The sequence below is a fragment of the Pinus tabuliformis genome, chromosome 8 (genome assembly GCF_031772625.1).
Source record: "Pinus tabuliformis cultivar Carrire ecotype Pingquan chromosome 8, CPIR1, whole genome shotgun sequence".
In the NCBI taxonomy this organism is placed as follows: domain Eukaryota; kingdom Viridiplantae; phylum Streptophyta; class Pinopsida; order Pinales; family Pinaceae; genus Pinus; species Pinus tabuliformis.
In genome coordinates, this window is record NC_142294.1 from 377,829,009 (window position 1) to 377,853,276 (window position 24,268).

The following is a 24,268-nucleotide window of genomic DNA, read 5'->3' on the forward strand; positions in this document are numbered from 1 at the left end:
GGATCAATTTCAAATTTATCATTTACGAAATTAAATTAAATTTAAATTTGTTCATAAAATTTAAATAAAAACCACTAGTGCACAGAATATTATCATGTATGTCAATTGGGGTTCTCTCGGGTGGTTAGATAGAACAATTATTATTCTTTCCACTCAGTTCAAATCCTTGGTAGTGACATGATGATATTTGATGATGTTGTTATAATGGCTTCGAGCCTAAGTAAATCACTCTTAAGTGAGTATAATTGTGGGTTGGGCTAGTACCAACAACCTCACTCTTGGCTTTAGGCTGAGAGAGCCCAATTTGTTTCCTTGGAAAAAAATATTATCATGTATGTTATTAAATTTTGAATAATAACTCTCTCAAACTTCATTACCAATTTTATCCAGTTTCTTATATGGGAATATTTTTTCCAAATTCCTTATTACCAAATTTGAATGCAAACTTGAACTAGATGACTGGGCTCCAGGATAGACTCTATGCTTCAACACCTAGTGTCTCTAATTTTCTTATGGTGATTTCTGATAGCTAACAAAGCCAACCAATAAATATGGAAATGGTGCTAAATTATTCTAGAATTGAAATCATATGATTGACACACAACATCCACATAGAATCTATGGAACTAGGGATCAAGTTCCCTTGGGTAGTTATAGCTCCAGAAGTTACTGTGCTAGCAACAAGAAATGCAACGCCACTACAAGGAAGTGTGTTGTTCTCTAAGTTTCTTAATTTGATCTTCCTTTATCCTGCAAGCTTGTAATAATGTTTGAAATATGTCATTATATGCAAATCCATGGATTCCTCTTTCTTGTTTTAGGTATATCAACCAATATGTGTCATAGGTGTGCTATTCAACATATTCCATTCTTGGTAGCTGAAAATGCATACTAAGGAGCTGAATATAAAATCCATTTAAAATGTGGATTTGCATTTCTATGTGATACAACATATTTTTCTTAGGTATGAAAATTTGGATCTTAAAGACAATATTTATTGAGCACTTTATTGAATTCCCTCTATTTAGAGCTAGATAGTTTGTAGGGGTACAAATGGATGCAAAATTTCACCATATTTTATTATATATTATTATCGCAATACGTTCATCAGATTACATATGTTGGCTCAAAAACTTAACCAGAGATACTTGACCTTATAGTAGGACTCCCAAATCTCTTTACCTCTTTAAATATTAAAAATAATACAATGAGAGATGCTAAACTCAAGAGATAATGTTCTCTCAAATTATATATATATATATATATATATATATATATATATACAGAAAACCAATAATTAAAATTGAACTACTACAATATATGACATCAACATAACTGATACTAATAAAAATGGAAAACCAACCAGTTGAAGGATGAGCACTAACACATTTCTATCTTCACTTCATTCTTCTTGCCAACCTTGAGTACACTGACATATTTTTTATTGATCAACACCAGGGCTTGGGGATTAGAGTACAATATGTTTGTGGAACACACTGTAAATAAATAGGGGTTATCTGTCTCTGCAAGGTTTGATGGAAAGAAATGCACTGAAAAGGAAAATTAGTTGTCTGGTTTTGGAAGGGGTATGGATGGGTGAATGGAGTGCAATATGTTTTTGTATGAAATTGTACAAACCAGGTGTAATAGGGGATAGTTATCTCTATCTAAGGTTTGATGGAAAGAAATGCACCCAAAGGAAAATTATCAGGTTGGTGTCATGGTGGTGGAAGGGTGTTGATATGTGTATAGAATGAAGGGACAAAAAAAACACATCTTTAACCAGGGATTTTTTTACTACAGGTTATTACAACAGATCTCTACTGGGAAATATAAATACTAAATCTTTTCCTAACAAGGATTATAGATTATATCAATTCATATCATAGCTTTGAACAAAGATGCTAGCTTTAGGAGCTGCATTGAATGTAAACAAAATCAAAGCTTTGACGAGGAACAAGGGATTGCCATAAATTGTAAGAAGATACCCCTATTAGAGACATACCCCAACTAGGGCCACGAAATCTTTGAACTGCGAGCTTGATGTGCTTCTCTATTTGCTTGGACTTGTTTGTTATCAATGTAGAATATTTGTATTAAGTTAAACCTTGAGAACTTGAGGATGAGGTCACCGATTCTGATACAACAATTGGAGAGTAATCTATAGGTGCTAGTGGAAGAGAGGCTTGGAATAGAGCAAGATATGGCTTGGGTTTTCTTACACGTGCAATAAAAACAACAGGAAGAGGTTTTTTTAGGTCACCACTAGCGTGAAGCCTAGCTAGGACACCCACAATAGGGTCGTTGTTGTGGGTAGTTAGTTCCATCTATTCATAGTTGTCTCTCTTATCTGCAAAATAGTCATTCTGATTAGACCCTCCAACAAGAGCACCATGAAATACATTGGGATCACTTCACTTGTTGCTAAACCAAGCAGCATAGCCCCCTTTGTAGGGAAAGAAGGATGGGTTTACTTCGTAAGATATGATAGATGAAGCTATGTGGTGTACTGGATGAGTTTAGTTTCTACCATAGCCAATTATGTAACTTGTGGCTCTCAGATTTTCTCCCAAGATGTAATCTATCTAAGATTGAGAAAAGGATAGAATCTTTGAGGGTTGCATAACTTCACCTAAGCATTGAACATTTTTGCAAGCAATTATGAGGTAATCAAATTAAACTATGAGGAGAGAAACTAGATGTTGTTCCATTTCTTCCAAAATAGGAGGCCACCTAGAGTTTTTTGTACAATTCTATTGCCTTTCTACAAGCACGTACACATGAAAATCTTCATCTTTTCCAGATAGTTTTGTAGAAAAACATTACTATGCCCACCTCTTCATTACATTAGGGACTTTGAGGCTAGGATCTGAACTCCCACATGCTTGACATCCTAACTGAATTCATTCATTTTCCATTCCATTCCACCTAGAGGAGCGACATTGTCATTAAAATAGTTCATGTAACACTAAGACAGATCTCTAGTAGCCCCATGAAGCCTTTTTTCTTCCCAAAGAAGCTCATATACATATCCATTCTTAGAGGCATAATATTTTTGTGCAACAGTAAGGTTGTCATATTTTCCTTTGTACTTGTCAACAAATTAATGTGAAAAGTTTCTTGGCATGCTTGAGAAGCTCATTACAGTAAGTCGGATTAGAGTGCCTAAAAACAATTGAAGAAGAAGCCATTGTAGCTTATATTTATCCCATGAGATCTGAGCTAGGATTGTTTTCATCAATTCTATATGCCTAGCGAGGTCTAGCCATGTCTTCTAGCTTTTTCCACCAATAATGGTTTGAGTCACTATCACCCACCTCTCCATATAGTACAACAGGCTCGGTATGTGCCTTGAGAAAATAATCAATCCCCCATCTAATAACCTCCATCAAATGACCCAAATCACCATTTTTGGCCAATTGCATTCCATATTCAATAACACTCCATGAGAACATGGTGATTATGGATGCCATTAGGAGTCCAAATTTAACATTGTCACAAGTGTCATATTATCCTCTCCTACCTGATCGACCCCATTGGCTGATCCATCATGCAGAACAGAATCATCCGTCCAGGTGACTCTTTGACTTCTAGGAAGCTTTCTAGATCTTTGAACCTCATAATAAATGATAATCTTACTCAATCCTACATCATACTCATGACCAACTGTTGCAGCTCTTGTTGAGATTGCAACAAGATGATGGAGCTTAGTGAAAAGAGTCGCCCTCACTAAGTGGGCCCGCAGGCTATTTTTGGCGCAAGTCTATTTTTAGACTATGTCTATTTTTAGACATATGGATCATGTATATGGATTGCAGGTTGCTGTTTATGGATGATTGGTCAAGTTGGGAAAGATAGATGGACTTATATTTTTAGATCGCAGCGGAGTGACTGCTCAGTCTAAATATAGAATAGTCAAATATTATTATCTCATAATAATATTTAGACTATAAACTTAATCTTATTCTCTTGGAGCACTTCAGGATGAGCTATGGATGTGGTACATGCAGATCCCAGAAGGAAATACGTGGTTACCTATGGGATGACTAATCTTTACATGCAATACTTCAGTTAGAACTCAAGTGAGTTGAGTTTAGAGGACTGGAGGTGCAGTTGATGGAGTTTTGTTCAGTTTAGCTTTGTTAAACTGGTTGTATTTAGTCTAACTGGAAAATAGACTAGAGATGAGTTGGGTGAATTAGTTATTAATTAAATCACAAGTTATTAACTCATAATGCAACTATAGAATACATCAATTAACTCAGTTGCATGTCAATGCATGTTCAGTTCAGCAGGGATAGTTGTTGGAGGATCAGATTGCTATCAATTGTGACTATAGTTGTGCATGATGATTTTCACAATCAAAGGGATTGAGTATGCCAATGAATTGGCCAATACCAAGTAATTGTAGCCTGTGCTCGCGTCTTCCATAGTGTGAGTGATTCTTTCCAGGTAAAATACGATTTTGGTAAACCATTCTCATCAATTCTTGAGCAGGTATTGAGCTGTGGAGGCAGGCAAGCAGTGGAATAGATTTGGAGATCAGATCTGAGCTGTATTTTGTGTAATAGGTGGAGCTGGTACTGGATTGCTTGTGATAGGCATTGTACTTTGTAATGTTACATGTTCTCAATCATTAATATACAGATAGTGTGGGGTTTTTAGCGAGATGCTTTCCCCGAGTTACATACTGTGTTAATGTGTGAATGCTCTTGATGTTCTATTATTATTGATGCTGCATATTGATGATCAACGTAGAGGAGCTTATGTATTGTGTATGTATTCCACAATAGTACATGATCAGGGTAATCTCTGTTGAATATGTGTTTATTATTCAAAATTTCTACAGCTCTAATGCAGAGCACCAAACTCAAAACGTACATATATGAATTCATGGATAAGTTGGACCCACCTCAGATGAGGACCCTTTGTGAGCACACTAAAGTTAGTTATTTATAATAAGATGGTGTGCAATGGACAAGGTGGAGATAGACACTGAAAAAATGATGCAGCAAGCTAAGTGAAACTTGGGAATTGATCTCATTGTCATTCAAATACAGATATATGAAGCCAAAATGTCTCATCTCAAATCAATCATATGAGAAGCCGTACTCAAAACTAATATCTTAGAGGACTAACGCAGCTCACTGCAATAAAAGGAAACCCCAAATCAGTAGATATGAATGTGGGAAAGCTGAGAACTATAATCTCCACTTCTTTCTATTAGGATTAAGATTAAAATAGTTCACCATATATGTGTATGGCCCAACACATAATTGCATTCATAAAAATTCCCCTGGATAAAAATAAATCTCAGAGACTACAAATAATAAACACACACAACAATGGATAATGTAGCTTCAACAAAAGAGGCACAACATCCAAAACCAAGCCTACAACTATAATAAGGTAATACACAACTTATGCATTTTAAAGATACAGAGCATTCCACATAACCAAGTGAGAGCATTGCTTAATTCTCCAACAACCTACACCAAAACATACAACATTATCTTCTATCACTACTTAGAGGTCAAGGAGCCAGAATTCCCATCCATAAAAGCACTTAGGAAAGGTTGACATACACACAACAACTATGGACTATGGGCTCTTCTTCTTCATAAAATGAAGAAATAGGGAAAGAGGGATATCAGCAACTGAGATGAGGAGTGAAGAAAGGCTAGAGAAATGAAGACAATATATGCACAATTTTGAAGGCAATTTCCCAATACCTGATAATTAACAAAATGTTATATTATTTTATGAAAATATAGAAACTATTTTTCTTTAAGGCCATTAACAAACTAGTTCAAAGTTCCCCTTGATCTTCCTTCTAACATCTCTTCACACTCACTATCATACAAGTCGGTGCACATTAGATTCCCACATTTACTTAAGTTCCATTGGTCATTGACCTTAATTCATATGCATGTAGCTATATAAAACACCCATTTCATTTTCTCTACTAATTTTTCCATTTTTACTGTTAGAACCCTAGATGAAGACAAACAGTGAGATCCTTAACTGTTGGATTGTAACAAAAAAAACAAAGAAAAATCCCCTACATATATCTCAATCCCCTAAACCCATTTTTTTTATTTGTCAAATTGTCTGTGATCCTCTAGGCTTGACTTATGGCTTAATAAGCCATGAACTAGGGGCATCTAAGTCATCAAAGTCACCCAGGGATCACACCTTGCTTGGGCCACACCAACCCTTAGATGACTAGATATTTTAGCATGTCTCCTCCCCTATAATGGGACATAGCCATCCCCTGTGAAGTTTGATCCTAGGTCACATTGCTGACGAGACCCATCCTCAACTGATTGTGCTAGTCAGACATAACCAATCCCCTCTACCCATTACACATGATCACAAAAACATTAAAAAATGCCCTTTTTGCAACAACTTTCTACTCTTTTTTTCCCTCTTCCAACAATGGAAATTTTTTCTAAGTAGGCTATCTATAAATGGCATATTAAACACTTATTCTTAAAATGAATTTGATATTCTTTCTGCCAGCTTTGTAATTTTACTAATTTTGTTTTTCAAATTAGATGTTGAATTATACAGATGTGTCTTAGATGGTGGGTGATTTTAAAATAGGCTATTAGTTTATGCATTTTCCTTGAGTAAATCCCTTTATAATGGATTGTTGTTACTCTATTACTTATAATTATGTCTCTCACAGGGAGTTCGCGTCATGGATTTACTCAATAGATCATCACAATTAAAGACGGGGAGGTACCTATCTTTGAGTATCTCTTAGATGGTTGTACAATTTCATCTTTTGGAACTCATATGTGTTGTATTTTAGTATAATGGGCCTCATTTCAATTAAACACACATAAAACAATGAATGTGTATTGAAGTTGCATCTTTGAATGAATTTATGAATGAAGTAATTTAATGAGGTTAATCTAGAAAATTCATACATATTATCTTCTTCATTATCAACAACATCAGAGGATGAATTGTCAGCTTTCCTTGGGTTGGTGCCCTTCTCCTTGAGTTGTGATTGCATATTCAGTAATCTTTATGCAATAACATACTGAATGTTGAAATTGAGTATTGCAAAGATGACCCTTCTAGTGATCATAGCTCCCACATAATTTGTTTTTGAATCAAAAAATAAGTCACCAAATGTTTCCACGTAGGCCCGTGCTCCATGATATGGATCATCAGTTTGACTTGCACATATATATGTTCTCCTTCAGGATGGATTTCACTTGCACTTAACCTTCTTGACCACATCGCATTAAAGTGATCATCGTTAGAGTTGGTTTTGCTCTTTATTTCCTTCAAAGATGTGATAATGACTTGTTTAACCAAAAAGAAATTTCATATTAATGATAAGAAAACTAGAAGGAAGGTCATGATCCTTTACTTCACTTTAATTTTTTACTTCACAATATTTTTTGCTTATTTTCCAGAAAATTGACCATGGCTAAGCTCACATCTTACCATCCACCATTCCACAACCTTTGACTAAATGGCTGAGGAGGCACCTTATCCTCATAGAAATGTTCTAGCTCACCCAATCAAAAGTATATTCTTGCAAACACTTAAAGTAGTATGGAAAATTTAGTACTTATTTTGATGATGGAAAAGTTCAAGGATGTAAGAAATTAGTTGTAAACGGAATTTCACCGTCACCAAAAGTTTTGAAGCGGAACACAAACAAATTTTGTAGTCATTCATATGAAATAGAAATAACCATGGAAAATAAACAAAATTAATGCATTACCTTAAAGAAGGATTGGATTCAAATGAATTATACGTGACATTATTACATATCTTGTGTAACTATAAAAATAATTGTAGCCTTGGAGAATCCTCTATGCCTCTCAGGGACATGTGGACCCAATATTTAGGAAGTGTTCTCACATTTACAACATTATATTTGTCAACAGTGGACTGAGATGATATGACTACGCAATGTAACAAGATGATCATAGATAGGTTGAGAAACTTATTTAATAAGCATATTTTACTAGTTTTTAACATACACTTATTAAATAAGAAGAGACCCCTATTTTAGACAGACCCTAAATAAGGTCATACAATCTTTGAACCAAGAGCTTGATGTTCTTCATTGTTTCCTTGGACTTGTTTGTTATCAATATAGAATATATGTAGTAAGTTCGACCCCGAGAACTCCAGGATGAGGTCCCCGATTCTGATACAACAATTGGAGAGTAATATTTAGGTGCCACTGGAGGAGAGGATTGAAATGGAGCAGGACATGGTTTGGGTTTGCTTACACGTCAGGAATAGCAACTAGAAGAAGATGGTTTAAGTTACCACCAGCATGAAGCATAGACATGACACCCATTGTTGTAGGTAGTTGGTTCTGTCTATTCATAGTTATCTCTCTCATAGGAAAAATTGTCATTCTGATCAAGCCCTCCAACAAGAGCACCATGAAAAACATTGGGATAGATTCCCTTTCTGCTAAACCTAGAGTTTTCTGTACAATCCTATTGCCTTTCTACAAGCACACAGATGAAAAACTCAATTTTTTTCTAATAGTTATGTAAAACAAAATTACTCTGTCCACCTTTGACTTCAGTGAGGGACTTTGAGGCTAGGACATGAACTCTTGTATACTTGACATCCCCATTGGATTCAATAATTTATGATTCCATTCCTCCTAGAGAAGTAGCATTGTCAATCACTTATTTCATGTAACAATAAAAGAGATCTCCAGTAGCCTCATGAAGCCATGTCGCTTCCAAAATGTTATAGACATTTTTGGGCACTGCAACCCCAATCCTAAATGTCCATAAACCAAGGGATCCTAAGTCCCTAAAAGTGTTGTTCCAACCCCTAAAAGTACAAGGTCAGCTGATCACATCACCTCTCAGAAGTTCTCCATGAAAAACTGCTCAGAACTGGTCAAAACTGGACCATCCCACCTAAATACTCACAGAGGGTGTGATGCATGTGGAAAAGCCTTTCTATGGGGTGCAATGGGCGGGAATGGACAAATGGCAGAGGCAATGTGCGAGGTGGAAAATCATGGAATCTTCCAGAAACTTCTCCTGTGACACTTGCCTCCCTAATTTCGCCCAAGGATGAGTAAGAGATCATCATTCTCCAAATGGCATAAAGAACTATCAGAGAGAAGACACTAATAAAACCCCAGAAGCTGACTCACCCTCCTTTCAAACATCTATATATGGATCCCTCATCTCAGAGATCCAGAGGCTGGAATTTTGTATCTTGTAAGGAAGTGTTGTTGGTTTCTTGCTGCAACATCATAGTGTTGAGTGATCTAAGCTTTTCATGAGGTGAAGAAGGGCTTCTTGCTGAGAGGATGACGCTGGGTCAGAACAATTGGTTGTAATCCTCCCCTGTACTTTTCTTGATATCAATAAAGTTATTCAAGTTTTCCTCCATGTTCTTGCATATTTTATGATATATGTTTGCATCTGGTCAATATACATCTGATCTTATATTGTTTATGCTAGTAGATCTCCGTTCTCGGATAGTATTGTGCTACTTTGATTCCACAGTTACTCTTTGAAGCTGGGCTGGTGAGGGAGCAAGTAGCAAGAGTCCATCAGAAGAGAGAGGAATCAAAGAGAGGAAGCAAGTGCAAGATTGAGGTTGGTCCCTCCACTCTTCTCTTATCTATCTAGTCATAAAGGAATACAAGAATAGTTTTACTCTGTTTGTTTCTAAGGTTGCTACCACCCTTAGTGGGATTAGCAGTTCTGTATAGACACTATTCCTGGTAACAAAATGGCGGCTCCACTGGGGAGCAACTAGATTGTTTGTTAGCCTATCTTTGTTTCTTTTATAAACTTATAGACGGAGCCTGAAGCCAAGCCAGCTAGCCTTCGAACTGCATTTGTTTTACGAATGCAAAGTAGATCAATGATGCTTCAGTCAATCTCCGGGTTTTGTTTATGAATTAAACAATAGATCTACAAACAGACTAATTTCCCTGAGTGGTAGCTCTAGTAACCTCCTTAGATCCACCTCTGTCTTTTGCATATACTGAACATTGCTTTCTCAGCTTAAATCCTTGAACTGAATTGCAAATTGTGAGTAGAAACTTGTTTGAAGTCTCGTTCTGGTACCATCAAACCCTGCTTTAAAGGCAATCTTCTTCCAGTGCACTTCCCGAGTGCAGTAGGTGCGCTGAAAACAGAGTTCCCTGTGTGACAGGTGCACTGGTCAGATAAGGTTAACTCTACCTTAAGGCTTTGGTTTTCCACTCACTATTTTCAGTTCTATTCTGGAGTTTAGTTGTCTATGGTCAGTATATCTCTGTAAGAACCCCCTTCCTTTACATCTTTCCGCCTCCATAGTGCAAAGAACTTTAAGTGTTTTTATGTATTTTGCATCATTTTCAGTTCTCTTTTGCAAAAAAGTAGCATAATCGAGCTGTCGTTCTTTGATCTAAAAGTGTCGTAGCTATCATTTTCAGACATAGAAGACAATCCCCTTGCTTTGGTAGTCAATTATACAAGTTACTATTGCATATGATTTGAATTCGTAAGTTTTAAAGTGTCGAAAAGAAATTTTTCGTTTCAAAATCGTAAAGTGTCTCTCTTACTCTCACTTCATTTTGGAAAGAAATTGGTTGAGTACTGTCGCTTTAGAAATAATTTAGATTTGTGCTTAGCTTTCTTACTTTCACATACATTAAGAAAGCTGAAAAACAATACATGCATGTGCATTTGCATTTAGACTGCTTGTCGTTTTGATTTAGGATGGTGCATATAGTGTGTGATCTGTGCTCTATGCTGAAAGAAAAATCGTCCCTCTTTCCTTAGTAGCTATGATTTTCATTGCTGAAAGAAGATTTAACGACTGTTTATCATCTTAGACTGCATTTTAGGAATTGTACATCTACATCACGCGGTGAACCTGAAAGGAAAATTTATTAAGCAAGATCAACTTAAAACAAATTCAATGAATCTAAAAAAGCTTTGGAACCTAACGCACAACATTTAGAAGTCTAGGCTAGAGACGTGCTCCGGTGTCGTAAAACGTGGTAACTGTTGCTTTCATTGTTGGTTGGGTGATTCCTCCACTTTGAGACGACAAGTGCCAATATAGTCTTGTGCTCCCACGTACTGTCGAGTATATATTGGGAGACCAAAATAGGCTTTATCCTTTATCCATAGGAAGCCGTGTCTGCTGCCCTATTGATCACAATGCACTGAACACAACATTTGGGAAGATTGACTCTCGTACTGTAAAAAGTATTTTGCAGTTTTGCGATTGGTTTGGTAAACCCTCTGTCTAGATTTCCAGAGCAGTCTCTTTCATTCCTTTTCAGACTCCTCGAAGGAAGAGTTCCATCTGAGCACTTGTCACTTCAAGCTCATTAAAAGTTGAAGGCGACTAGAGTCATCTTTTGTTTTTTCTCGACTCTTAAAAATTGAAAAAACAAGTTGTGTCAAAGCATCTAAAATTTATTTTAAATGGAACAATTATCACCTTTCCTACGTTGGTGTTGAGTTGAAGGAAATGGAGTCCACCAACCAAGGGGTTCCTCTTGGAGGAAATCCTAGTCCCTTCTCCTCTTGGGGAGATGTTGGCGCACCCCACATGGCCACATTGTCACTTCCTGGATTGACAATTGGTTTGCCCGTATGGCTTTTCTCAACTTCTGTCGTTCAGAATACTGTAACTCCTGAACAGTCAATTCAACAACTAAATGATGCCAGGGTCACCCCCAAGCTTCTACTTCATCTAATTCTTCCCCTCCTCCTTCCTCTTCACTTGATGAAGCTGGTAAAGCCAAAAATCAAGTAACTGAGAAGAAGAAGGAGAAGAAGAGGAAAGAAAAGAAGAAGAAAGAGCCAAAAGCAAAAAGGGCGAACCAAACATCATCTAGTGAAAATCCACACACTGCACCGACCAGGGCTAAATCGCCATGTGTCATTTGTAATGGAGACCACTATCACCGAGATTGTCCCTGCATCCCTCGGATCTTAAGGGACTAGTCTCCTCGTTTGCACAACCCGGTGTGATCAACTTCTAATGATCATGTTGAGAATACACCGCCAACTAGTGAAGGCAAAGCCTCTGGACAAAAAGGGAACCAAAGATTTCCTTGTAAATTGTGTGAAGGTGATCACGCTGTCCACTATTGTCCCTTCCTTGAAGAAGCTAAAAGAGTTTTAGATAATAGTCTGGTTTCACCGTTACGACTTCTTCCTGGATCTCAAAAACTCTTGCTGAACCCTCCACCGGTTGAAAATCCTACTGGCCCATCCTTGTGGTCAGCCGAAGCACCTATCATTGAAAATGTACCCTCATAATCCATATGAGATGAAAGTTGAAGGGTCGATACGACAGTTGACCCGGTATTGCCTTCAAAGTGTTCATCTTCGAACGATACCGTCACTGAAGAGAAAGAGAACGATGTCGTTCAAATTCTTTTCATCAACACCGACTCTGATGAGCTTGGGGGTAGTCCTCCCATTCCTTTACCACAGGAAGGAAGTTCATCAGAGTCTTACCTGGCCGTCTATTCGGTCCCACCACCAAGCAACCTAGTTGTTTCCTTCGACTGGAATCTACTAGGCAGACCCCATTTACCAGCCAATGTACCATTCAAAATCATTGTACAAGCTTACAGAATGGTCATGGTTGGTACCATCATTGATGAAGGGGCTTCTGTGAGTATGCTTTCCTCAACTTCTTGGAAAGCGCTTGGTTCGCCATCGTGCCTGAAATGAAAAATCTGACAGGCTTCAACAAGGGAACCAGTCGACCTTTAGGTATCCTTCCAAATGTTCCCATTACTTTGAAAAGGAAAACTGTTCACATGAACGTTATGGTAGCTCAAGGACCTTTAGATTAATCTACTCCTTGGGTGTGACTACATTTATAGCATGGGAGCCATTGTCTCCTCACTCTTTAGAGTAATGTGTTTTCCGCACGAAGGCAGAGTGGTCAAGCTCGTAGACGAACTGTGGTTTCCTGGCTCACACATAGCAAATAGTCAAATGCTGTCCTTAAATGGTATTCTCATGCAAGAAATGTCTCATCGCTCTCCAATCCGTCTACCTGATGAGCGCGAGTGATTCAGGAAGATGTGACTGAAACCCAGGGGGCATGCACCCTGGTCTATTTCGGCAGGAAAACCTTGGGTATAGGGTTGATTTCTGTGATGGATATATGACTAGTCTGGTGAACCCGTCCTCACAGGAAAATGGGAACAAACTAGAATAAGATACCCTCGTTAAGGTTATGTCGAGTGACACCACTCCCCTTTGGCTATTTTGATAGGCATCGCCAAGAAAGAATTTTATCCGCTACGTGGATGAAACTTTCTTGGTAACCTGGAAATTTTTCCCTATACCTGGGGGCATGCAAACCTTTCCCCATGCAAGTGAAGAGCGGCTATTTATTTTTTAAATTTGTACGACCTCTAACCCTTTAAACCCGTAAGGTTAGTCATTTCCTAACTTGCATAAAGAAAGGATTCGGAGCAAAGCTTCATAAGGTGCAAGCTCCACAAAAATGGCATCTTAGATGAGACATCCATATTTTACGACTGGATCGAGTAGTTTTAGCACATAGTTCAAGCTCGTTAAAAAATAAACATAAGTCATGAGCAAGTGTTTCTCCCCGCGTTTAAGCTCATTAAAAAATGAACAAGTAAACAACCATTGTGAATGTCTTATTATCAGCTTTTGAAGCCCTTGGTCATGTTCTCATCATCACCTCCACTCTACATTGGCTGATCATTCACCTCCATTTGATTGTTTACCACCTTTGAGGAATAGCTGCGAAAAGTGATACAACTAGCCATCCTTGTGACCCTGTCATGATTTGGAAATTCCAAACCTTGCCTGGAATCAGTTGCTATCCGAAATTATCACTCGTTCCTCAAAGACGAGTCTCCTTTAAGCTCCTTTCATCTGACTCGTAAAAAATGAAAAGATTGCTGAGCAATTGGCCTCTCCAGCTCGTTAAAGCGACTGGAAGTGCTATCCCTCCTTTCGATTTTAATCTTTTTGGACCCAAGTGATTATTACAAAAAGATCGAGTGCTTGTCTTGTTCGGCTCGTTAAAATTACCGAAAATTCATCCCTTTCGTATTGTTTTATACATTTTCGGACCTAAGGGATTATATGACGAAAAACGAACTATTGGAGTTTCCTTTACGTCCCTTTCAGACTCTCTAAAATTGAAAGGGACTGAGTTGTCTTTGTCATTAAACTCATTAAAAGCTAATAGCGACAAACTTGTCCTCGCAGACAAGACCGAGTTTCACTATTGCTAGGCTCGTTAAAACATAGCGATGAGTTTGCCCGGAAGGTAGATTATAGAATGAGCATATGTTATCCTCCTCAAGCTTGACAAAAACAAAGAGGTACTAGTCAGCAATGACTGGGGATAAATTGGGAAAAAAACTTGAAAAAACTTTGTTAGTAGCAAGTCGCTCTTCAATATGACACTTTCACTCCGTACCCGAGTCGGGTTGGGTTGTTCCATTCACCGGTCACTTCACCATGGTCCCATCACACCATCCATATTTGGGGTTAATGCTACCAATCCATCATGTCAGTATCGCCGATATGTTCAATAGAATTCGCTCAGAGGATTCACCTGTGTCTCATCCACTGCAATACATTCATCCTCCATATTTTCATGACCGCCATCCTGAACCTTATATCCTCAGATCGCTTTCACCTCCGCTAAAATCATTTGCTCCATTCCGTGTCATAGATGTGGATTTCATTAAGGCGCTCCTGTGACGGATCACTTCTTGTCGACGTCACCTCATTATCCAAGAAATCGATTTAGGAACAACCCTTCCAGTACATGCCTCAATGGCAAGTTTCTCACTTCCGGTGACAGGTTTACATCACTGGCCTTCGATCGAAAGATTTTGCATGGTGTTCGATGCCACGTCCCTCTTTCACACCACGTGAATCGTAGTACAGTACCTTGAGGATCATCATCATTATCGGTGATTCCTCTCGTACCTGTTAACAACTTACATCATTGGCTGGTAATCAGGCAATGTCTTTCCATGTTTGACTCCAGAACATTTCTCACATGGATTGACTTGTACTTCGAGTGAAGATCGAACGAAATTGAAGACCCCAGATCTAGTTTCATCCATCTAGGCTGCGAAATATATTCAGGAAATAAATACATCCAGTGTACATCATTTCTACATAGATAATCATCCAACCTAAGGGATGATGGCTCTACCGAAATCATCAATCTCCACTCAGACGATTGTCTGTCCTATGTACATGAAAATGAACTTATAAAGCTGAGCATGGGAATGCCCAACTCAGCCAGGAAATGAAAAATGTTATGAAGATAATGTGTTGTATTGTATCTTATTGCAGGTTGTCTTCCAACTTGAAAAACTTTGGATCCTCGTGATAAAGCATTTCACTCGACATCAAAAATTAATTAACGACCTCATGCTTTAGGGGGCAACTGTTATAGACATTTTTTGGCACTGCAACCCCAATCCTAAATTTCCACAAACCAAGGGCTCCTAAGTCCCTAAAAGTGTTGTTCCAACCCCTAAAAGGACAACATCAGCTGATCACATCACCTCTCAGAAGTTCTCCATGAAAAACTGCTCAGAACTAGTCAAAACTGGACCATCCCACCTGCTCCATGGACAAAGTGCACTGCATCCCACCTAAATACTCATAGTGGCTGTGATGCATGTGGAAAAGCCCTTCTATGGGGTGCGATGGGCGGGAATGGACAAATGGCAGAGGCAGTGTGCGAGGTGGAAAATCATGGAATCTTCCAGAAACTTCTCCTGTGACACTTGCCTCCCTGATTTCGCCCAAGGATGAGTAAGAGATCATCACTCTCCAAATGGCATCAATAACTAACAGAGAGAAGACACTAATCAAACCCTAGAAGCTAACTCACCCTCCTTTCAAACATCTATATATGGATCCCTCATCCCAGAGATCCAGAGGCTGGAATTTTGTATCTTGTAAGGAAGTGTTGTTGGTTTCCTGCTGCAACATCATAGTGTTGAGTGATCTAAGCTTTTCATGAGGTGAAGAAGGGCTTCTTGTTGAAAGGATGACACTGGGTCAGAACAATTGTTTATAATCCTGCCCTGTACTTTTCTTGATATCAATAAAGCTGTTCAAGTTTTCCTCCATGTCCTTGCATATTTTCTGATATATGTTTGTATGTGGTCAATATACATCTGACCTTATATTGTTTATGCTAGTAGATCTCTGTTCTCGGATAGTATTATGCTGCTGTGATTCCACATGTACTCTTTGAAGCTGGATTGGTGAGGGAGCAAGTAGCAGGAGTCTATCAGAAGAGAGAGGAATCAAAGAGAGGAACCAAGCGCAAGATTGAGGTTGGTCCCTCCATTCTTCTCTTATCTATCTAGTCATAAAGGAATACAAGAATAGCTTTACTCTGTTTGTTTCTAAGGTTGCTACCACCCTTAGTGGGATTAGCAGTTATGCATAGACAATATTCCCGGTAACACCAAAGAAGCTCATCCATATATCCACTCTTAAAGGCATAATGCGTTTGTGAAACAGTAATGTTGTTGTCATATTTTCCTTTGTACTTTTTAGAAAATGTGAAAAGATCTGGCATGGTTGAGAAGTTCATTGGAGTAGGCGTGATCAAAGTGCCTGAAAACAATTGGAGCAGAAACCATTATAGTTGTTATTTCTCCCGCAAGATGTGAGCTAGGATTCTTTGCATTAATTATATATGCCTAGCGAGGTTTGGTCATGTCTAATAGCCTTTTCCAGCAATAATGGTCTGAGTCTCCATCACCCACCTCTTCATATAGTACATCAGGCTCTGTATGCTCCTTAATAAAGTAATCAATCTTTCATTGAATAGCCTCCATCGAATGACCCAACTCACCACTATTGGTCAATTGCTTGCCATATTTAATAACAATCCACGAGAGCATGGTGACCATGAATTCCATTAGGAGGCTAAATTTAACATTGTCACAAGCATCGTATTATACCCTCCTACTAGATCCACCCCATTGGATGATCCATCATGCATACCATAATCATCCCTCCAGGTGACTCTCTAATTTCTAGGAAGCTTTGCAAATCTCTGATCCTCATAAAACATGATACTCTTGCTCAATGTTGCACCATAGTCATGACCAGTTGTTGCAGCTCTAATGTAGAACGCCAAACTCAATACATACAGATATGAAGCCATGCAGATAGTCAATTGAAATAAAACAGATGGACCCACTTTAGATAAGGCCCCGTTGTTATGAGCCTAAAGTTAGTTATTTATGATAGGATATCATGCAATGGATGAGGAGGAGTCAATCAATGAAAGAATAATGCAACTAGCTAAGTGAAAGTTGGGAATAAATCTAAATGTGAATCAAATAAAGATATATGAAGCGAAAATTTCTCATCTCAAATTAAGGATATCAGAAGTTGTACTTAAAACTAATATCTTGTAGGACTACCGTAGTTCACTGCAACAAAAAGAAACCCCAAATGACCAAATCTGAATGTGGGAAAGATGAGAAATATAAGCTCCACTTCTAGCTATTAGGATTAAGATCAAAACCGTTCACCATATATATCTATATGCCCCAGCACATCATAATTGCATTCATCAAAATGCCCCTCAATAATAAAAAATCTCAGAGAGCGCCAACAAAAAACACCCACAAAAATAGAAAATGTAACTTTAGCAAAGGAGGCACAACACCCAAAAACATGCCTACGACTAGAATAAAGCAATACACAACTTATGGATTATAAAGATGAAGAGCATTATGTAGAACCAAGTGAGATCATTTCTTAATTCTTCAGCAACCTACACCAAAACATACAACATTTTCTGTTATCACTAGTTAGAGATCACAAAACCATAACGCCCATCAGCAGCAGCACTTGAGCAAGGTTGACATACACACAACGACTGTGGACTATGGGCTCTTCTTCTTAACAACATTAAGAAACAGGGAAAGATGGATAGAAGCAGCTGAGATGAGGAATGAAGAAAGGCTATAGCAGTGAAGGCAATATATGCACAACGTTGGAGGAAGCTTATGAATATCTAATAATTAATATTAAGATAATGTTATATTATTTTATGAAAATATAGTAAATGTTTTTTGTTAATTCCATTGACAAACTAGTTCCAAGTTCCAACTGATATTCTTTTTGACATCTCTTCAAAATCGCTCTCATACCAGTCGGTACAAATTAGATTCCCAAATTTACTTCAATCCCATTGATCCTTGACCTTAATTCATCTCTACCCATCTATATAAAACAACCATTTCATTTTCTCTGCTGATTTTTCTATTTTTACCATTAGAAACCTAGATGAAGACAAACAGTGAGATCCTAAACTGTTTGTCACTAACAAAAACAAAAAACAAAATATCCCCCACATATATCTCAATCCCCTCTGCCCATAACACACATGATCACAAATACATTAAAAATCCCTTTTTTCCAACCACCTTCAATTTTCCCCCCTTTCCAACAATGGTAGTTTCTGCTAAATAGGATATGTATAAATGGCCATTTAAACACTTATGCTTACAATGAATTTGATATTTGTTCTCCCAAACTTCTAATTTTACTCATTTTTTTTTTAAATTAGATGTCGAATTATACATATGTGTCTTAGATGGCGGGTGATATAAAAATACAGTATTAATCTATGAATTGTTCTCGAGGTAATTCCTTGATAATGAATTATTGTCACTATGTTACTTATAATTTTGTCTCTCTCATGGAGTTCACGTCATGGATTTACTACATGCATCATCAAAATTGAAGATTGAAAGGTATGTATCTTTTAGCTTCTCCTGGATGGTTGGTTGTGCAATTTCTTCTTTTGGAACTCGTATTTGTTGTATTTTAATATAATGGATCTCATTTCAATTAAACACACATGAAACAGTGAATGTATATTGAAGTTGCATCTTTGAATGAATTTATGAATTAGGTAGTTCAATGACGTCAATCTAGTGAATTCATTCTTATTTATCTTCTTCATTATAAATGACATCAGATGATGACTTGCCAGCTCACCTTTTGTTATGATTGCATATTAAGTAATGTTTGTGCAAGAAAATATTGAATGGTGAAATTGAGTATTGCAAAGTTGTCCTTTCCAATGATCATAGTTCCCACAAAGTTTGTTTCTAAATCATAAAATAAGTGACCAAAGATTTCCACGTAGACCCATGCTCCATGATATGGATCATCAGTTTGACTTGCACATATATATGTTCTCCTTCAGATGGATTTCACTTGCAGTTGACCCTCTAGACCACATCACATTAAAGTGATCCTTGTTAAAGTTCGATGTGCTATTTATATCCTGGAAAAACTTGATGGTGACTTGCTTAACCAAAAACAATTTCATAGTAATGATAACTAAACTAGAAGGAAGTTCAGGCTCCTTTACTTCACACTCTTTTTTTCTTCTTTTCCCAAAGATTGATCGGGGCTCAACTCACATCTTTCCATCCACAATTCCAAAATCTTTGACTAAATGGCTTGGGAGGCACCTTATCGTCATAACAGTTTTCTAGCTTGCTCAACCAAAAATATATTCTCCCAAACCCTTAAAGTAGTCTAGAAAATTTAATATTTATTCTGTTGATGAAAAAGTTCAAGGATGTAAGAAATTAGTTTTAAATGGAATTTCATCATCACCAAATTTTTTGAAGTAGAACACATCAAATTTACAGTCCTTCATATAATTACAAACATTATAGGAATTATAATCTTATTAGCATTACAAATATAATATGACAAGCACTGAGATCTCCTTAAATGTCTCCTTTCATGCTCGGTAAGCTTTGCCTCAATAGTAGACAATCGCTTATTCACCTTTTCCTTATCCTCCACTTGCATCACTCCCAATTTACAATCAGGCCTTGTTACACCAATGGTTGGCACACCAATGGGTACATCTTCCCTTCCATCATAAATGTAGAGCTTCTTCAAATGTGGAACAATCATAGCATCAAATTGTTTCATAAATTACATCCCCAATACAGCCTCATAGTCATCAATCCACACTATAGTGAAGTCCACCTTCCCGGTCCATTCACCAAGTGTAGTGTCCACCCTCTCAGCTATACCAAGAATCTCAATAGGAGGAGAATTCACTGTCTTCATTTGTGCCTTTGCTGGTACAAATTTCAGCCCAATCCTTCTCGCAGTATCTTCACCCATGAAGTTGTGAGAAGCCCCACTATCCACCATAGTGAGTACATCAGCACCTCCAACCTTCATCTGAACATACTCCAATCTGTTCCTCTTAGGATCCCTCCTAGAGACCACCTCCGTAGTGGCAGAAGCACCAAGTATCTGCATCATCCCCACAGAAGCACTTTCATTCTTCACATCAGATTGTGCAATAGCAGCCACCTTTGGTTTAGAAGGATAATTCTTCACCGTGTGTGGTCCAGCACATATCCAACACTTCAAGGCTTTCTTCGTCTTCGAGTTATCATCTAATTTCGAAGCATCTCCTTCTTCTTATCTTTCGGTTTATCGGACTTCTTCTTCTTATCATCAAAAGTCTCATCATAATGCTCCACCAACCTGTCAACAGCAGCAAAAGCTTCCTCAAGTGTCCTAATCTTCTGCCTCTTCACTTCATTGTGTGCCCAAGGCTTCAATCCAATAATGAAGTTGAACACCTTGTCCCTCTACGCCATGTTAAGAAGTTCCAGAGCTGCACTTGCAAACTCCCGCTGATACGCTTGTAGGCTTCCGGTCTGCTTTATGTACTTAATCTTCGTCCTTGCTTCCCATGTTTCATCCTGAGGACTAAAATGAGTCTGCAAAGCCTTCTTCATGTCATCCCACGAAGTGATGTCATTAGCACTACCATTGGCAATCTGATCCAACCTCCTTCACCACCACATCTTAGTATCCTTTGTTAAGAACTGAGCAGCTACCTTGACCTTTGTCTTATCATCAGATAGACCTAATCGTTCCAAGTATTTCTCCATGTCCCATAGAAATTTACCAAGAGTCTTTGCATTCCTTGTGCCATCATAAGGTTCTGGTTCCTTGACCTTTACATGAGGCACTCCTCCATCTGAGTTATGCCTCACGGCCTTCTTCAACACCGCTATCTCGTCCTTGGCTTCGTCAAGAGTTTTCTTCAAGTTCACGATCTCTGCAAGACCCTGATCCCTTGCTTCTTCAACCTTCTTGACCCTTACTTCGAGTTGTGTACACATAAGATCAGTGTACTCATACTGTGTCCGGAGTTCATCATGTTGTGTTCGGAGTTCATCGAGCTCTTCCTTTGTCTTCAAGTTGGCCTCTTGTTCTTTAGCAAACAAGTCCATCTTCTTATCCCAAGAAGTCTCCATATCCTCCATCTTTTCCAACACCTTTTCAATGAACCCAATAGTAGTGTCCTTCATAACGTGACTAGACCCAGCCTGAGATTCGACTGCCATTTCTAGCAGCTTCTTTCTCCTTTGCAATCTAGTTTCGACCATTCAATAGCTTCACCAAGTCACCTGAAATTAGAACCAACCCTTGTTCCACTTGTGTGAAACGATTTCCTTCACCTGCAAGTACCTGTCACGAGCAACCCTGCTCAACAACTCTAGACCGAGCTCTGATACCACTTGTCATGCCCCTACACTTGCGGTAGTCTTCCAACCGCTTATAGCGAGGTGTGGCACCACCGAACGCTTTCTTTTCACCAATACTAACCTTCGTGGACTACGCCTAATTCACTTGTCCTTACTTAGTTTGTGTTTCGCAACCAAGTAAAATGCAATTATCCTTTATACTTAATGAAGCCCATACTCATTCATTATCCATAGCAATTATAACAAGAACATCAACAATTGCAACAAGTATAAAGGGGAGGGGCAACTCCCGAACAAGTCTGCCCGACAATATATTATAATCAGTCTTTCTTCAATAATACAATACAAGTAATGCTTGGCAGACTCCAAGCCAATACTTAGAATATTTTACAACATAGGCCACCAGCCTTTACAAAGTGTATGTGCACGTCTTGCACAAGAGTGGGTGCTCCCACGAGTCACCGAGACACTCTACCAAAACCCGGCACAATCTGCACTTTAGAACGGCCCCTTGGGCGCACCTCGTCCACCCTACAACCGGCCTTTACCACAACCCAACCTGCGCACTAGAACTGCGCATGAGTTATGCGCATCCACAAGAGGAATGCGCACTTTACCTCTGCTCCTCCTTAGAAGTGCGAGCTCCTTTAGTGCGAGTTGCTTGCCTCCAAATGAACCTGCGCCTTGGCTAATATATACACATGCCTCCATAGGTGGTGGCCCTCAAGCCGACCCCTAAACATGGTGTAATACGCCCCCAAGTGTGCGCACATGTAGTCGGCCTTGCCATCGTGCAAAGCTTCTCCAAGCCAAGGTATAAACTCCTTGCCTCCACGCATTTTTCCACTAAGTGTCACAACGCTCCAAGTATCGTCGCATTGCTTTTGTCGCATTTCTTCCGCAGCTCCGTCGTGTCGTGCGCCCGCCCGTGTGCCCGCGCCCGCCCATGCGCCCGCGCGCCCGTCGTGCATGCCGACTCGCCCGCGTTCATGCCCGGAGACCTTACATGCATAGTCGAGGTTCGGCTGATGTCTCCTTGACTTTCTCTGTTGTTTCTGCGTAGTTAAGGTTCTGCAGATCTCCTTGGCTTTCTCAGTTGTCTTACTGTCTGCTACAGGAATGGTCAGGATCTACAATGGCTTCATAAAAGTACAAAACTAGTGACAACAATGTTCATCACATAACTAACTCACCAACCCCATCAACAAAAAGAATTTGTATCGAGCAGACATGCTTCTCTGAAGGAAAAAGTTAAAACGTATTGAACCTTCTAGACATATACACGATCCTTTCTTTGATGGCTTCTCATGGTTTTTTTTTTCTAAACTCTAGGTTGTTTTTTCAATTCTCATAGGTTGCACAGGAACTCCACCGTAAAATCTAGTACATTTAATAATACAATCTACTTCCAACTTATCTGCACCCTTAGGGTATGAAAGTATAATTACTATTACTAAAACATAAGTATGGTTAAATTTTAGATTGAATAGGAAATTTTATTCTAATGATTAAGATTACGCGCATTATCCTTAAAGAAACTTATAAAAAAATATTGTTGCAAGACATGTTTCTATACAAAACAAAACATCGTGAGATGGGAAATAAAAATCTCAAACTTACAAAAAAAAATTAAGGATGTTTCCAAATTCCAATTTAATAAAAAATAAGGTATTAAAATAATCAACACTTTGTTTAATTTTATATTAATTAATTGTTGTTAATAGTATTTATTTCTCATTTTTAAAGCCATACAAGTTCAAATAAAAAAGAAGTAATAGATAGAACTGTCTGGCATTTGAGGGTTTTGTTGTTCTGTTGGTAGGGATCGGGGTTTTTACCCTTAACTCGATGCCCTTGGTTTTTAGAGAGTAGCTTTTACTTGGTCCACGGGCCCACGTGGACGGTTGTATTTTATGTAAATTATTTTCCGAATTAATGATAATGAAGGTACAACTCTTGCTTTAGCAAAAAAAGTTACTACTTATACAAGGAATTTGAATAAAGTTCAAAATGAAACTTTGTAATCATATTAATATATAGAGATGGATTTTTTATCTTACAAATAAAAAATCTCATACATTAATTTAATTATAATTATAATTTTTTTTTTCAAAGGTGGGAAAATTTATCATAATTCAGTTGTCAAACCAGCCTTGAGGATAACCATCCCTATCTTTTAGCCCGAATGCAAGCTCACTCATTACCCTTGTTCAAGGAAAATCACATCCACCTGGAATAACTCGCTGGTAGTCCTGCCAAATGCCTCTAGGTGTTAGGCTTGCCAAGAGTGATGAGCTCTTAGCCAAACAAAATTAGTTTTAAGGAAATTAAATTATTAGTATTCGTACCATAACCATTTTTAAAATAAATATTTATATTACAAAAATTTAGAAAATCTTAGTTTCATCGTAGGCCTCCCACCATCTTCGAGAAGACATATTTTATAATTCCATTGAAAACAATGGCAACTGCATAAGCGGTAGTCCCTGCTGACATGCCCAAGTTATAACATCATATACGAAGCAACATAAGCAAGATACTTCAATGCCATCCAAATTACATAGAGGCAACAAAAACAAAGTTTCCTTCCTGATGCAAGTGATCGTGCCCATTGTTGTGACCCATGCCATGCTAGATTGATCAAGGGGCTTATGTATGATCTTCATTTCAACATTGAAGGATATGGACATGTTTCTTGTC

General features: G+C 38.2%; 1 pseudogene; it reads right to left on the reverse strand.

The window, feature by feature from the left end:
* Positions 1 to 1,873: 1,873 nt before the first annotated feature.
* On the reverse strand, positions 1,874 to 22,539 carry LOC149235681 (endoglucanase 19 pseudogene; annotated as a pseudogene).
* Between the last annotated feature and the right edge of the window lie 1,729 nt (positions 22,540 to 24,268).